The sequence below is a fragment of the Ranitomeya variabilis genome, chromosome 2 (assembly GCF_051348905.1).
Source record: "Ranitomeya variabilis isolate aRanVar5 chromosome 2, aRanVar5.hap1, whole genome shotgun sequence".
In the NCBI taxonomy this organism is placed as follows: Eukaryota; Metazoa; Chordata; class Amphibia; order Anura; family Dendrobatidae; genus Ranitomeya; species Ranitomeya variabilis.
The window spans coordinates 1,084,198,401-1,084,216,328 of NC_135233.1; the positions used below are offsets into that span (position 1 = coordinate 1,084,198,401).

General features: G+C 41.2%; 1 long non-coding RNA gene across 1 annotated transcript in view; it reads left to right on the plus strand.

Moving 5' to 3' along the window:
• LOC143810220 (uncharacterized) overlaps positions 1 to 16,440 on the plus strand; it is a 148,641-nt gene extending 132,201 nt beyond the window's left edge. Inside the window, exons 3-6 of the long non-coding RNA XR_013222709.1 lie at positions 2,307 to 2,404; positions 6,906 to 7,064; positions 15,852 to 15,950; positions 16,084 to 16,440. This is a non-coding gene — a long non-coding RNA (uncharacterized LOC143810220). The remainder of the gene's footprint in view (positions 1 to 2,306; positions 2,405 to 6,905; positions 7,065 to 15,851; positions 15,951 to 16,083) is intronic.
• Positions 16,441 to 17,928: the final 1,488 nt, after the last annotated feature.

The following is a 17,928-nucleotide window of genomic DNA, read 5'->3' on the forward strand; positions in this document are numbered from 1 at the left end:
CTAATGCCAGCCATACAGTCTCCTCATTGCAGGGCCGTCACTGTGTACACCATACTAGTGCCAGCCATACAGTCCCCTCACTACAGATCCCATCACTGTGTACACCATGCTAAGGCCAGCCATACAGTCCCCTCATTACAGGGCCCGTCACTGTGCATCCCTTACTAATGCCAGCCATACAGTCCCCTCATTACAGGGCCCGTCACTGTGTTTCCCATACTAATGCCAGCCATAGAGTCCCTTCATTACAGGACCCGTCACTGTGTATCCCATACTAGTGCCAGCCATACAGTCCCCTCATTGCGGGGATCATTAATGTGTACACCATACTAATGCCAGCTATACAGTCCCCTCAATACAGGGCCTGTCACTGTGTATACCATATTAGTGCCAGCCATACAGTCCCCTCATTACAGGAGCCATCACTGTGTATCCCTTACTAGTGCCAGCTATAAAGTCCCCTCATTAGAGGGCCGTCACTGTGTATACCATACTAGTGCAAGACATACAGTCCCTTCATTACAGGGGCCGTCACTGTATATCCCATACTAATGCCAGCCGTAGAGTTCCTTCATTACAGTACCAGTCACTGTTTGCCCCTTACTAGTGCGAGCCATAAAGTTCCCTCATTACAGGGCCCATTAATGTGTATACCATACTAGTGCCAGCCATTCAGTCCCCTCATTACAGGAGCCGTCACTGTGTATCCCTTACTAGTACCAGAGTCATAAAGTCCCCTCATTACAGGGCCGTCACTGTGCATACTATACTAGTGCCAGCCATAAAGTCCCCTCATTACAGGGCCCTCACTGTGTACACCACACTAGTGCCAGCCGTAAAGTCCTCTCATTACAGGGCAGTCACTTTGTGTACAATACTAGTGCCAGCCATAGAGTCCCCTCATTACAGGGGCCGTCACTGTGTATACCATACTAGTGCCAGCTATACAGTCCCCTCATTACAGGGCACATCACTGTGTATCCCTTACTAATGCCTGCCATACAGTCCACTCATTACAGGACACATCACTGTGTATCCCTTACTAGTGCCTGCCATACAGTCCACTCATTACAGGGCCCGTCACTGCATACCCCATACTAGCGCAAGCCACACAGTGCCCCCAATGGGGTGGGGAGGAGGAGCAGCCTATATACACACTGCTCGCAGGGGATAGGCCGGGGAAGCAAATCTCTGCAGAACACAGTGAATTTAAATTCTTGTAGAGTTTGACCATGCCTTCCTATAACCGGGTGGAGACTCTCCAGCAGCTGGAAGTGTTTGCATGAGGCTGCTCAGCAAGATGGTCTGACACTGGCAGTAGCAGAGCAGTGCATGCAGTGAGCGTGATGGCGCTTACCAACACTTACCAACAGTGCCAGTCATCAGCATAACACTGGATTTTAAATCTGACTATCAGGATATTTTTTCTAAGATCAATATTATAAGTGATGCCAATATGTAAGAGCCTACTATTTCTGTAACAACAATATAGTTATAATAAATCCAAAGACTGACAGTTAACGACTCCTCTGATTGCACTTTTTCAGTTTTTTTCCAGCTGTCCCAGATCTCCATGAAGACTTCTTCCAATCATTACTTGTCTCTGCAGCAGTTGCTCCATAGACATCATTGGCGTATCACAGTTTCCTCATCCTTCCTACCTTTTCCTAACCTCCACACACTGCACATTCTGTTTATATCCCCAGGACTTCTCCATGCCACAGCCAATGTTCTCTCTGAGGCTTGTGGGCTAGGAATTTGAAAATGTGGTCATTGTTCCTTCTAAATTGGGTGATCCAATACAGCACCAATTAAATGGTAAAATACAGAGTTTCCAAAAAGAGAAGGGGTTAATGTCTGTATTTGTGGTGCTCTATGTTAGAGAAAGAGTTAATACCTGATAGTCAGTGGATTAACCAATCCTTTAACCTCCAGATTTGTCCGTGTCGCAACATCATTGCTGTAGATAGAGATTGGCTGCAATGATCACATGACTGTCCCTACCAAAATAGGAAGTCAGGTGACGCAGCCTTGGTTTTGCTGGAGTTGTGCTAAACACCTGTACTCAGTATCATGTGCTCTGTATCCTTCCTCTGGGTCCGTTGCCCTCTGCTGAGCTCCACGTTGTGTTTTGCAAGTTGCCCAGAGTGGATCAGTGACATAATCTCCCTCGACCCATTTAATGGCCATTTAGACATGGGATTGAGACGATAGCCCTATGGTGTACTCCAACACCTGTTTATGTTTGTGTTTGTGCTTAAAGTTAACTCTGCTTGGTTCCACTTCCTCCATCCTTCTGTTCCTAGGATTCCTGAGATTACCAAGTAATCACTGCCCATGTGCCTTCCTGCTTGCTGAATCGACACCATCCCGGACCTAAAACTTAGAAGATCTACCTCACCAGGTGAGTCTAAAAAGTTGGAAGGAAATACAGGGGCATCACACAAAATTAGAATATCATCAAAAAGTTTATTTATTTCAGTTCATCAACACCAAAAGTGAATCTCATATTATATAGAGTCATTACAGAGTGATCTATTTCACTTGTTTATTTCTGTTAATGTTGATGATTATGGCTTACAGCAAATGAAAACCCCAAAGTCATTATCTCAGTAAATAAGAATACTTTATAACACCAGCTTGAAAAAATGATTTTAAAATCCGAAATGTTGGCCTACTGAAATGTATGTTCAGCAAATGCACTCAATACTTGGTCGGGGCTCCTTTTGCAGCAATTACTGCATCAATGCGGCGTGGCATGAGGTGATCAGCCTTTGGCACTGCTGGGTAGTTATGGAAGCCCAGGTTGCTTTGAGAACAGCCTTCAGTACATAGGGGGCAGTATTATAGTAGTTATATTCTTGTACATAGGAGCAGTATTATAGTAGTTATATTCTTGTACATAAGGGCAGTATTATAGTAGTTATATTCTTGTACATAGGAGCAGTATTATAGTAGTTATATTCTTGAACATAGGAGCAGTATTATAGTGGTTATATTCTTGTATATAGAGGCAGTATTATAACAGTTATACTCTTGGACATAGGGGGCATTATTATAGTAGTTATATTCTTGTACATAGAGGCAGTATTAGTTTTATTCTTGCGTATAGAAGCATTATTATAGTAGTTTTATTCTTGTACATGGGGCAGTATTATAGTAGATATATTCTGTAACATAGGAGGCAGTATTATAGTAGTTATGTTCTTGTACATAGGGCGCAGTAATATAGAAGATATATTCTTGTACATAGGAGGCAGTATTATAGTAGTTATAATCTTGTACATAGGGACAGTATTATAGTAGTTATATTCTTGTACATAGGAGGCAGTATTATAGTAGTTATATTCTTGTACATAGGGACAGTATTATAGTAGATATATTCCTGCACATAGGAGGCAGTATTATAGCAGTTATACTCTTGTACATTGGGGCAGTATTATAGTAGTTATATTCTTGTATATAGGAGCAGTATTATAGTAGTTATATTCTTGTATATAGGGGCAGTATTATAGTAGTTATATTGTTGTACATAGGGGCAGTATTATAGTAGTTATATTCTTGTATATAGGAGCAGTATTATAGTAGTTATATTCTTGTATATAGGGGCAGTATTATAGTAGTTATATTCTTGTACATAGGGGCAGTATTATAGTAGTTATACTCTTGTTCATAGGGGCAGTATTATAGTAGTTATATTCTTGTACATGGAGGGTAATATAGTAGCAATTGCAGTAGAGATAATTATGGTATATTGGTGTACAGATTTTTATCAGTTGAAATTATAATCTTTGGAGCAGTATTACAGCAATTAGTGCTAAGTACTAGTGTTGAGCGAGTATACTCGTTGTTCGGGTTTTCCCGAGCACGCTCGGGTAGTCTCCAAGTATTTGGATGTGTTCGGAGATTTAGATTTCCTCCCCGCAGCTGCATGATTTGCGGCTTCTAGACAGCTTGAATACATGAGGGGATTCCCTAGCAACCAGGCAACCCCCACATGTGTTCAGCCTGGCTAGCAGCTGTAAATCATGAAGCTGTATCAACAAAAACTAAATCTCCGAGCAGTCACAAATACTCGGAGATCACCTGAGCCTACTCGAGAAAACCCGAGCAACGAGTACACTCGCTCATCACTACTAAGTACATGTTCTTAGAAGGTTATATACAGAGTGTGAGTAGAGGGATAAGAGGTAAATAGCATGGTAAACCTAGGGACATACAATAAATGAATGGAATTTAGGATGAAAAACTATTAAGATATATTGCACTAATTAAAATTTGAGGATTACTATAAACACGTCCTTATCCACCCACCCACGAGGTGTTACTCATCACTGGGAAATTCCATGGCAACTTTTCCAGTTTTACCTTAGGCAACTTTAGTAACCTCAGAAAAATTTGTCATCCTGTGAGAAATGATTAATTAGAGCTTAAATATTTCATTATAAAACAGCAAAATGCCACAACTATAAATGTGTTACGCAATGGGCACAGATCAATTAGGAATTCACTCCAATAGTCTCGCTCTTATAGGACCATTTACATGAAGCCAATATGTTCTAATTTGAACAACTCAATACATTTGTGAATGAATCAGAACTATATGATGTCCTAGAGGGTCACCATCAAGGCGGCATAAAAGGCAATTTTACCAGGGGCACCAATAAAGATCCTAAACTTACCTCTTGTTGGCACCTACTTGCTTCCCATCACATCCTTCAAGACAACTCTTCTGGCACTATTTCCCGCCTGTTGAAGAATCAGAGAGTGGGCCAATGTCATTTGTTTTGCCATTAGTGATGACAGAGCATGCTTTGATATAGCGTTTTCCGAGCATGCTCGGGTGTTATTCGTGTATCGCGAGGGCCCAAGTAATATGTTTGAGTCCTCGCGGCTACATGATTCACAGCTGTTAGACAGTCGTAACACATGCGGGGATGCCTGTTTATTAGGCAATCACTGCATATGTTGTGACTGTCTAACAGCCATGACTCCTGCAGCTGCGGGGCCTCAAACATATTTCTCCAGCCCCCGTGATACTCGAATAACACCATAGTTGGGTTGAGGCACAGAATTCCAGATGATGAAGGAATGCTTTGGAGAAGTCTTGGAGATTATTTGGTGAGGAACACACAAGAGCGGAGGAGAGAAGAGGTCTTATGAAGACCAAGGATTACATGTGAGAAGATGGGTTGTTAGTAGTTTTAAAGCCTCTTAAGGTTACCTCTGACCTACTGTCATTACCTGGTACATTTAATATCCTCCAAAGGTTACCATTTATTTACAGCCTACCGCTATCCGCATGGAAGCTTATATACGGCTATTCCCTAACCCTGGCTCCCATTCCTTTTGAACCCAAGTAAACCCCATGATTAAGACCTGGGAGGGTCAAAACGTCGAGTGTCTCTACTTTACTGGGTTTTGCACCAATTTTTGTAACTTGGCACTTTTTTTCTTCGTCTAAAATAAAACTCCACAGATGGTTGCAAATCAGTCCAATAGAGTGTGCAGTGAATTTTTGCTATTTAAATGATGGAATCTGTCGATGGATTCCGTTTTTTTAACCTAAGCATGTATTTCTCTCTCTCTCTCTCTCTCTCCGGACCAGCTATTCGGCTCTGGACCGGATAAGCAAGTCGGATCCAGCGAAAAAATGGATCCGTCACATCAGTTTTTCACAATTTGCGATGGATCCGTTTTTTTCAACATTCGCCGAATTGAGCCTGACAGCAAAAACCTGATGTGTGAAAGCAACCTTAAGGATAGGTGATAAACTGTTTTCACCTGACAACATTAATATGCAAAATTTTGAATATTGATTCTTCAGATTCCATTTATTTGTTTATGTTTTTGGACATTTTCCATACTTTCTTTTATTCTAATTTATGTGGAGTAATTACTTACAAATGTTGCCTCCAACTCAGTTCACTTTCAGGAAAGTTTTAACTTGAGACCTGATCCTTTCGGAGATATTAACCATTATGATAATTAAACAACTTGCCCTTCACGAAAATCACATAAAGCGCGTGCTCTCGACAGGCTCTTAACTAACTGCTTAGACATTCCTCAGACATATCAAGAAGCCAAGTTACATATTAAACATGGTGTAAGCAACTTTTCTTTTCTACCTCTAAGTCTCTGAGACATTCACATGTAGACAATGCTGGGATACACTTGGAAATTTTTTTTAATTTTTTTACTCTACTGTAGGGGCTGAAGGAATGATGTATGTACCTGTCAGATTGGTTACCGTACATTTTGTTGGAGGGTGATATTTTAGTTTTTTTTTTTTTTTTAGATGTTTATGATGTTTGGGAAATCTATTTTAGCAGTTCATCAAACCTAATTCTTTTCATTTCCTGTATTGAAGGGGTACATGTAATTTGTCTGTAGTTGATACCCTAAAGAATACAGGATCATTTTTGACAATCATTTTTCTGATCTTGCAATTTTCTTGTAGTCAGTGGCATAACTTGAGCGTCATGGGCCTCATTGCAAAATTTGGATCTGGCCCTCCTTCCCTCACATGTTAGTCAAATGTAAGGGTTCTTGTAGCATTCTAAATCCTATAAGGACATACATTTTGTACCCTTCCCCCATTTTGTAAAAACTTCCCCTATCCTGTGCTAATGTAACCTATCCTGGGCCCCTTCCATGTATATAAGAAAGGATATTGGGGGTATGTCAAAAGCAAATGAAAAGTCAAAGATGTTCTAGGATATTTAGAGGATGAAAAGGCAGAAGTGGTAAAAAATGATGTTGAGAAGGCCGAACTTTTAAATTCCTATTTTTCATCTGTGTTTTCTAAGAAAGCAATTGTAACATCAACTGATCTTCATGGTGCCATAGAAGGAATAAAAAAACCCCACTATCTACTAACAGAGAATTTAAATCTCCTGGTCCAGATGAATTACATCCTACGATACTGAGAGTTAGCAGAGGAAATTGCAGAACCACTAGCCAGAATCTTTGAAAACTCCAGAAGAACTGGAGAAGTCCAAGTTGATTGGAGAACGGCAAATGTTTTCCCTATCTACAAAGAAAACAGAGGCAGGAAATTACAGGTCAGTGAGTCTTACTTCTATACCAGGAAACATCTTTGAACAAATCATTAAACAGCATGTATGTAAGTACTTGGATAAGAATACAATAATTAACCAATGCCTGCATTGGTTTGTAGCAAACAAGTCATGCCAGACTAATCTAATTTCCTTCTATGATGGAATCACTGAGTGGGTGGATCATGGAAATGCGGTAGATATAGTAAACTCAACTTCAGCAAAGCATTTGATAAAATATCTCATACTCTCCTTATTGAAACAATGACCAAGTATGGGATTGACAAGGCTGTGGTTAGGTAGATTCATAACTAGATCAGTGATCGTACTCAAAGAGTGGTAATAAAAAATGGTTGCACATCCAATTGGATGATTACAAATGGGGTACCACAAGGCTCTGTTGTGGCTCTAGTTTTGCTCAACATTTTTATAAATGATCTAGATAAGGGAACTTAAGGAAAACTAATCAAATTTGCAGATGATGCAAAGCTAGGAAGACAGAGAAAGGATTCGGAAGGATCTAGATAAGCTTGAACAATGGGCAGTGACTAATAGAATTGTATTTAACAAGGAGGAATGCAAGATTCTACACCTGGGAAAGAAAAACAAAAATTACATCTACAGAATAGGAGCAATAGAACCATGGTTGGGACAAAATATTTTGGTTCCCAAGGCAGATGAAGTCAATGGTGCCTGTCCCCCCCAAAGCAAAGGAATGGCTCAGAGACTAAGACAACAGGATCACTAATTTATTTTTTTATTTATCATACTTTTCGTTTATAGCGCTATCTTATTCCGCAGCAATTTACAGATATTATCATTGTTGTCCCCAATGGGGCTCACAATCTAAATTCCCTATCAGTAAAGGTACCTTCACACGAAGCGACGCTGCAGCGATAGCGACAACGATGCCAATCGCTGCAACGTCGCTGTTTGATCGCTAGAGAGCTGTCACACAGACCGCTCTCCAGCGACCAACGATGCCGAGGTCCCCGGGTAACCAGGGTAAACATCGGGTTGCTAAGCGCAGGGCCGCGCTTAGTAACCCGATGTTTACCCTGGTTACCAGCGTAAAAGTAAAAAAAACAAACAGTACATGCTCACCTGCGCGTCCCCCAGCGTCTGCTTCCTGACACTGACTGAGCTCCGGCCCTAACAGCAGAGCGGTGACGTCACCGCTGTGCTTTCACTTTCACTTTAGGGCCGGCGCTCAGTAAGTGTCAGGAAGCAGACGCTGGAGGACGAGCAGGTGAGCATGTACTGTTTGTTTTTTTTACTTTTACGCTGGTAACCAGGGTAAACATCGGGTTACTAAGAGCGGCCCTGCGCTTGGTAACCCGATGTTTACCCTGGTTACCAGTGTAAAACATCGCTGGTATCGTTGCTTTTGCTTTCAAACACAACGATACACAGCGATCGGACGACCAAATAAAGTTCTGGACTTTATTCAGCGACCAGCGACATCACAGCAGGATCCTGATCGCTGCTGTGTGTCAAACGAAACGATATCGCTAGCGAGGACGCTGCAACGTCACGGATCGCTAGCGATGTCGTTTCGTGTGAAGGTACCTTAAGTCTTTGGAGTGTGGGAAGAAACCGGAGAAAACCCATGCAAACACAGGGAGAACATACAAACTTCTTGCAGATGTTGTCTTTGGTGAAATTTGAACTCAGGACCCCAGCGCTGCAAGGCTTCAGTGCTAACCACTGAAAGGTAGAAAACTCTGCTGACCACTTCTATTACAATTTATACCTTGTTCACAAAAAAGTTATGAAAATTAAAAAGAAGTGGTGCACTTTAGGTATGTGACTTAACAGGGAGAGCAATTTCAAAGTTAGATACAGAATCAATATTTTTTTCTGACCATTTACACAATAAAGGAGAAAAAAATAGGGATATTCACCCCTGATGTCATATATATTAAATGTAGAACCCAAGGATTGTTATGGTAACTAATAAAGCATAACCTGGATTGAGGCTGTTTGGATTCAATTAAGTTATCAAGTATTTGGTAAAAAGTAACAGACTCCCCATTATAAATAAAGGGATCCGTTTAATGGTTTTTGCATCCATCATGCGACAAATACAGCTTGCACAAAAATGATTGTGGTTCTGGTGACATATGCATGTAGTGATGTTGGTCCGGTGCTGTATTCGTGTACTGATGATGATTCAGGTGATATGTTCATCACCAGAACCATCATCAGTGCATGAATATGGAACCAAAATCATCATCAGCACATAATTAGAGCACCAGAGCCATCAATAGTACATAATCATTAGTAAATAAGCACATCACCAGAACGACCATCAGTACATGAGTATCATCAAAATCACCAAAAAAGGAAAAATTCAAGAAAATACACCAAAAACAGGCAGAGATGCTTACCTGTCTGAATGGGCCTCAATACAAATGCACAAGCAGGGTGCAGCGGACCCAAACAAAATAGCAAATGCACAGGTGCAATACCTAATGAAACAGCCAGCCTTCAATCAGGGTTTGGCCGTGTGGTACACCAATGCACTGAGATACATACTTACATACTCTGTATGTGGCGTGTTCACACAAGGAATGCAAAGCATTGTATCTCAGTGCATTGGTGTACCACACGGCCAAACCCTGATTGAAGGCTGGCTGTTTCATTAGGTATTGCACCTGTGCATTTGCTATTTTGTTTGGGTCCGCTGCACCCTGCTTGTGCATTTGTATTGAGGCCCATTCAGACAGGTAAGCATCTCTGCCTGTTTTTGGTGTATTTTCTATCATCAAAATCACCATCATTACATGAATATGTCACCAAAACCACCATCAGTACATGAATATGTCATCAGAACCACCGTTAGTACGATTGGATCACTAGATCCTTCATCAGCGCATAAATACATGAATACATCAACATCATTATTACTTGACTACGTTACCAAAACCCACTATCAGTGAATTAATACTTTGCCAGAACCTCCATCAGTACATGAATACATCACCAGAACCACCATAAATACATTATTGCATTACCAGATCCAAGAGTACTTGAATACAAGAACCCAGCTTAGTAAAACTATCAATTGTAATATCAAGTCAGCACCATAAACAATTGCATCGCATGAACCTACAACTCTACAACTCCCAGTATATCCTTAACAATGGTAAGGAAATACTGGGAGTTGTTATTAGCAGCCATCATCAGACTACAGACCATACAGGAACCACAGTACTGGTGAGATTTAGTATCACAAATAAACATTTAAATCCATGTACCCCATAGATTACATCTTACAGTCATCTCTTTCTTGTAATCTCCATCTTGTCTAGATGCCATGATGACTTTTCACACTCACAGCTGTTCTCTGCTGACCTCCCTATTCTCCGGTCTTTTGCAACCCACCCCGAAAAAGTGCCCTTAAAAATAAGAATGTTATTAAAATGACTTCTGCATAAAAATATGTGTCCATATTATGGCCCTAAATAAGAATCCTATGGTATATGACTTCCACACTGTCTAACATTATCTGCTATAACCACCACACAATCCACCCTAATGAACCACTGCCTATACCATGGCTGTCCCCTCTCTAATTTTCCATTACACTTTCTATATCTCCACACTGTTCCCCCACTATGCTAACCACTCTCCATATTGTGCCTCCATTTCACACTGTCCCCTCTCCATATCCATTCTGTGCCCCTTTTCACACTATGCCCTCCTACTGCTCACCATGCTTCCCACTTCAAATTGCAACCACTCCTTACACTGTCCCTATACACTGCATAATGGTCACCACATCCACCCATACAGTATGATTTTCACTGCAACCCCCAAATACATAGTATGGTCACCACCACAGCCCCCCATTCATAATATGATGTCCATCACAGACCCCCATAAATAGTATGATGTCCAAACCAGCTCCCATGTATACTATGATGATCCCCACAACACCCCATATAGTATTATGGCCAAAAAACAACACCCCAAACAGTATGATAATCACCACAGCACCCTATTTAGCATGGTCACCACATCCCCTAGTATAATGACCTCCACAGTTCCATATACAGTATGGTCACCACGGCTCCTCATATACTTTGATACTTTGCTGTCTCCCCTTCACAGCCCCTCATTTCATGGCCCAAACATGTATCCCTCCTTTTATGGCCCCCATACAGGCCCTCATTTTATGGCTCCCGCTCACAGCCTCTCATTTCATATCCCCCTGCACTGCCCCTCATTTTATGCCCCCCTGCAAAGCCCCTCATTTCATTCATCCCTTCTGCACAGCCCCTCAGCTTATTCCCCTTCTGCACAGCCTGTCAGTTTATTGACCCCCATCTGCCCATCCCCTAATTTTATTCCCCCATTTACACAGCCCCTCAGTTTATTACACCATCTGTACAGACCCACATTTTATCCCTCCTCTGCACAGTCTATCAGTTTATTTTTCCCATCTGCACAGACCCTCATCTTACTCCCCTCATCTGCACAGCCCCTCAGTTTACTAACCCCATCTGCACACCCTCATTTTATTCCCCCTCTGCACAGCCCCTCAGTTTACTCCCCCATCTGCACACCCATATTTCATTTCCCCATGCACAGCCCCTCATTTTATTCACCCCTTCTGCACAGCCCCTCAGCTTATTCCTCACCTGCACAGCCCGTCAGTTTAGTGACCCCATCTGCCCATCCCCTAATTTTATTCCCCATCTGCACAGCCCCTCATTTTATTACCCCAATCTGCACAGCCCCTCATTTTATTCCCCCATATACACAGCACCTCATCTTATCTTATAGCCCCTTAGCTTATTCCCCTCATCTGCACAGCACCTCATTTTCTCCACAACTGCACAACCTATCAGTTTATTCTCCCCATCTGCACAGCACCTCTGTTTATTCACCCACATTGGCACTGCACCTTCATTTTATGAGCCCTCTGCCCAGCCTCTCAGCTTATTCCTCCATCTGCACAGCCCTTCAGTTTATTGCCCCCATCTGCAAAGCCCTTCAGCTTATTCCCCATCTGCATATCTCCTCATTTTATCCCTCCCTCTGCCAAGCCCCTCAGCTTATTCCCCCATTCACACAGCCCCTCGCTTTATCCCTCTCTACACAGCCCCTCATCTTATTCCCCCATCTGCAAAGCCCATCAGTTAATTTTTCCCATCTGCACAGCCCGTTAGTTCATTACCCCATCTGCACAGTCCTACATTTTATCCCTCCATCAGCACAACTCCTCATCTCATTTTATTCCCCCATCAGCACAGCCTTTCTCTTCATTTTATCTCCCATCAGCACAAACCCTCCCTCATTTTATTCCCCCATCAGCACAGCCCCTCCACTCGTTGTATTCCTCCCATCAGCACAGTGCCTCCACTCATTTTATTCCCCCCATAAGTACAGCCCCTAGACTCATTTTATTCACCCCATCAGCACAGCCCCTCCAATAATTTTATTCCCCCTCATCAGCACAGACCGTCCCCTCATTTTATCCCCCGATCCGCACAGCCCCTTGGGTATGCTAATAGATCACAGGCTGCACATGAGTCAACAGTGTGATGCAGCAGCAAAAAAGGTAAACAGTTATGGGATGCATTAAGAAAAGAGAACACGCTGACCATAAAGTCCAAAACGTAATACAGTAAAAAAAGTCAATAATTTTATTAATGGTTGATAGGTAAAAATTAACGGAAGAACATAACGGTGTACACAAAATTGAATTAAAAACAAGGCCACGTACCCAGTGATCACAATCAATGAAGCAAATCCAAGCTAAAATAAGGAGTGCCAATCAATATGGAATAGATATGTAAAAAGTCACAGTGAAGATGGTATAAATAAGTTATTTAAATACAATAATACGACGTATATATGAAGAAATATAAATTGTATATTTATAAAGTGCAAGTGCGGAACAACTCAAAGAATGTCACCATACATACATAAGATGTTAATGTATGTGATACTGCAAAAAGATGTTGGGGGCACAATATAATAGCAATGGCTATGGATATCAAAGAGACCATGAGTAAACATGTATAAAGTAAATCCAACAATGGAGAAAGTAATACTCACTAAGATTGTAGAGGTCTCCCTTTCCTGGAGGCCTTCCTCCCCAACGCTGATGCCTTCAGTGCACTTGCATTTCATGAATATACAATAATTTGCTTTACAATAATTCCCCCGTGCCTCCTTTAATAATGTCCCACCTTAACCTTTTATAATTACCCTGTACTTCCTTTTAATAATAAAAAATATCCCATGTGCTTTCTTATATTAATATTTAGTAATGACTCCATGCTTCCCCTAAAATTATAACAATACCCATTGTGCCTTGTTAAAATTATGACCCTCAGTGCCTCTTTATTGTAGTAATGCTCCGGGGGCGTATATCGAAATAACCGGCTCCCAATAGAAAAAGTCCTATCACTTCTCAGTCAAAGAAAAGTATGTCTCCCAAATGTTTAAGAAGTGGAGAAGGAAATGTATTGCAGCACTTAGACAGTTATTTTGCCCATAGTAAAGCCCATAAGTGGTTTCACTCACTATGATACTCCTTTCATGACCCCCGTAGAGTATTATGCCCCCACAAAATATGATGACCCCACACAGTATGATTTCCCCACAAACCTTACACAAAGAATGATGCCCCACAGCATCTCACACAGTAAGATTGTCACCACAGCCTCCCATACAATATGGTATCCACCACAGCCCCCAATATACAGTATGAGAGGCACCTGAGACCCCCACACAGTATGATGGCCACCACGGGCACCTTTATAAAGTGTGATGTCCACCAAAGCCCCCTGAACAGTATGAGGACCCACAGCCCATACAGTACGATGTCCCCAATAACCATCCCACACAGTATGATGGTCACCACAGCCCTTGACATAGTATTATGTACCCCATAGACCTCCAGACAGTAAAATGTCCACCAAATGCACCCTACACAGTAACATGGTCCCCCACAGCCACCCCACATAGTATGATAGACCCCCCATACAACATGAAGATCCTCATAGCCCCAATACTGTATGATGGTCCCCCCATAGTCCCCTATATAGTATAATGGTCCACATCACAGTCCCCTATGTGGTATGATGGTCCACCTCACAGTCTCCATGTAGTATGATGGTCTCTCCAACAGCCCCCTATATAGTATGATGGCCCCCCAATACACCCCCATATAGTATGATGGTACACCTCACAGCCCCTATATAGTATGTTTCACCTCATAGCCCCATATATGGTATGATGGTCCATATCACAGCCCCCTATACAGTATGATGGTCTCCCCAACACACCCACATATAGTATGATGAAACACCCAACAGCTCCTTATATATTATGATGGTACCCCTCACAGCCCCATATAGTATGATTGGTCACCTCAAAGCACCCTATACAGTATGACAGTCCACCTCACAGTCCCCCATATTATATGATGGTCCTCTCAACAGTCACTAATGTAGTATGATGATCCCAATAGTACACTATATAGTATGGTTGTCCATCCCACAGCCCCTTATATCCTCTGATGGTCCAACTTACAGAGCACTATATAGAGTGATGGTCCCCCACAACCACTCCAAAAATAAAATGTTCCTATACTCACCTAATACAGACATCTCATCCTCCGCAGCATCTTACTCGTCTCCCCTTTTATCCACTATTGCAGGGGATGCTGGAGGCGAGATGCAGTGACGTCATTGCACTGGCGACGTCCCCTGTTGGGGCTGGCCTGCTGGTGTAAGTGACGGAGACATAGACTTTGTGCTCCATCACAACTGTTAACAGTATGGGCATCTTGAGTATGCAGATTCTGATAACAATGTAGCAGACAAGGCGGTCCATGACCAGGCAGGCCCTTCTGGTATTTGCCAGAATTGACAGTTGGCCACTCCGATCCTGTGTGTCCCTCACTGTTGGACTATCCTAATATCTCATATGTACCCCTTCCTAGTATATATGTCCTACCTCCTGCTATATATGTCCCCCATCCTTGGACACAAATTGAGCTGAAATATGCTCTGGTGCTAGTGGACCCACCTCCTGCACAGGCCCGGCCATGATCGCACGCTCTGTGATCATGATCGTTATGCCCCTGCTTGTAGTAGTTGATACTTCCCTTCCCCAAAGCATCTCATTAAGGAGAGAGAATAACTAAGTGAAAACACACAAAGAACAATGAAAGTATGAATTCATGATGCCAATGATAGTAAAATTAGTATTTAGAATTACCTGCTGTTTCATAATCCTTTTCCCATAGCTAGAAACATCTTTTAAGATGTATAATTTATTAAAAAGATAAAGATTTTTCTTAAAATATTTCTGTGAATCTATGCCAGCCAACTTTGACGTCTTTCTGTTCCTCCAAGATGTAGTCAGTAACAGCAGCCATTTCAGTAGCTATGGATCTCTTACATGCAGCGGCGCATCCATAATAGGTGCAAGGGTAGCATTTGCACCCTAGCTCTGTAGCCTTGGGGGCCCACAAAGGTCCTGTTGGCCCATATGAAAAGACTATTAATATTAAAGACCTGTTGTTATGGGACCTGATGGAGATTTTGCATTGTGGACCACCAGCTTCAACTTCCGTGATTGCTTATATGGTTACAAGGTCACCTTCTCCCTTTTTTAACTACCTTCTCCATGTGATGTCTCCTGTTAGGAATTTACATAAAATTTAATATAGCCTATACATAGAGATGATCGATTCTTATAAAATTCGAAATTTGCCTGTTTTGTTGAGTGTTTCAAAGAAATGTCACTCAGTCTCTTCACCATCCGTAGTTACAAGCGGACCACCTTGCTGAATCATCACCACCTGACCATGCTGCTTGACAACTGCTCTTTTGGACTGAGGAAGGTTTTGAGGATCCATCTCAGCAGGTGAGATATAACAGTAATGATACTTTTATGAGAATGTTATAGTTATTAGTACAGTAAGGAAAATAACACAATGATTTTAATAAAAAAATTAAATGACAAATTTTCTAGTAACTCTAGTAATTTCCCCAACAAGGTAGATACGTGTCTCGATAAGCCTCACCCTCGCACACTCGGAGCTGGAGAATCACTTTGATGTCATTTCTCGCCTCAGCCAGTGTGATCTACTGCCAAAATCTCTGAATACTTGTTTTTGTATTTCTGTCCATTCTGACAGAACGACTCACATGAATCTTACACATATATTGTTTATGAAGATCCGATGATACTGATCTGAGAGCGCGTACGCTGGAAGCGATCCAAACACACTCAATCTAAATAACGATAATTAAGACCACTGCATTGATCTCCAGCCAAACTCCACTGTATCAAGATGACTATTTTATTATTCCAGCTTTATAAATTGAATTATGTAAATTGCTTCTTATCTCAAATTTCCAATAAAATGATGAAGAGTTAAAGTCTTCTTAAAGAGCCTTTTTTTTAGCAAATTTTGCAGTCCAAACAGTTTTTATTATTAGAAATTTGGAAATGTTTTTTTCCGAACTCTAAAAATATTTAGAAAGGAGAAAAGCTCTAACAGATTAATGATATGCTAAAATGTGATTTGTGGTTTAACTAATTAGTTCACAATGCATTTATTAATTAGAAGCTATTTCTCAGGATCAACTGATCGCCACATGATCAGTTGACATCTCCGTAGGAATTTCCCGCACAGCAGCCAATGCTGGGGAATTGTTGTATTACATAATGATAGAGATGACACAATATATTTGAGGGGAATTGAATTCTGCTCGAATCCTACAAAAAGCATCGTCCGCCAAAATGCAGTTTCTTAGTCATTTGGTTGTGCGTAGATTCAGCAAAATGGCATCCACTGGTCACCATTTTTTGTAAAGGGCCATCATAAGCTTAAATAAAGGTCTTGTACTTAACTTTCCACACACTTCTCCAGCTCTTGTGCTTGTTCTACCTCCGATTGCTGATTTTTATCCCATGCAATGCAAGCCCCCATTACTGCCATCTTGGTACCCTCATTACATGCCTGGGCTTTCTTGGACATCAGTAATCTCACTATATACTGCTATACTAGAGTATTTCAGGACATAGTGCAACAGATAAAACAATCGTAGGTTCATATCCCTTAGTGGGACTAATAAAATATATAAAAAGGTAGTCACAATTGAAAATAAAAATGTAAAAAAGCCTAATAGTTTAAACCAACCTCTTGTTTCCAAAATTAAAATAAACTGAAAAAAATTCAATCATTCAAAATTATTTAGCCCATTGAAAAAAAAAGAAATGCTAGAATGTCATTTTTTTGTTATCTCAACAGTCAACACCTTTAAAAAAATTCAATAAACAGTGTCTAAAACATAAGTGTATACTTTACCCTACACTCGCCATGCAAAAAAAGTCCTTCAAAGCAAATGAGAAAAGTTATGAGTCTCAAAAAATGTCAGACACATACCTTATTTTTTAACGAAGTTGAGAATTTATAAATCAGTAAAATATAAAATAAACTACGTACTGATCTCAAGAAGCATGGTGGAAGGGGATTTGTAATGTAAATTGAACGCTGTGAAAACTAAACTGGAAAAACAATGGAGGAATTGTGTGTTTCACTATTAAGTAAGAGTAGAAGAGCTTGGTGGCAGCATTTCAGTTGTTTTCATCTGTGACATGGATTTTGCAGATTGCCAAAGAGATTCAGTGCCTTTTCCATTAATCTCAAGAATTAGGAATTTTAAAATACCAATTCTTGACAGTAAATTGGTCATGTAGATGCGTAATTGAGCCTGTCTATCCCTAGGACCCATGATTAGTTGGGACCATCAATTATAATATGGATATATAGGGCGTGCTATAGGAGGTTCTGCATTTGGATGGAAGAATCCTAGGTGTACAGAGAATCTTTTAA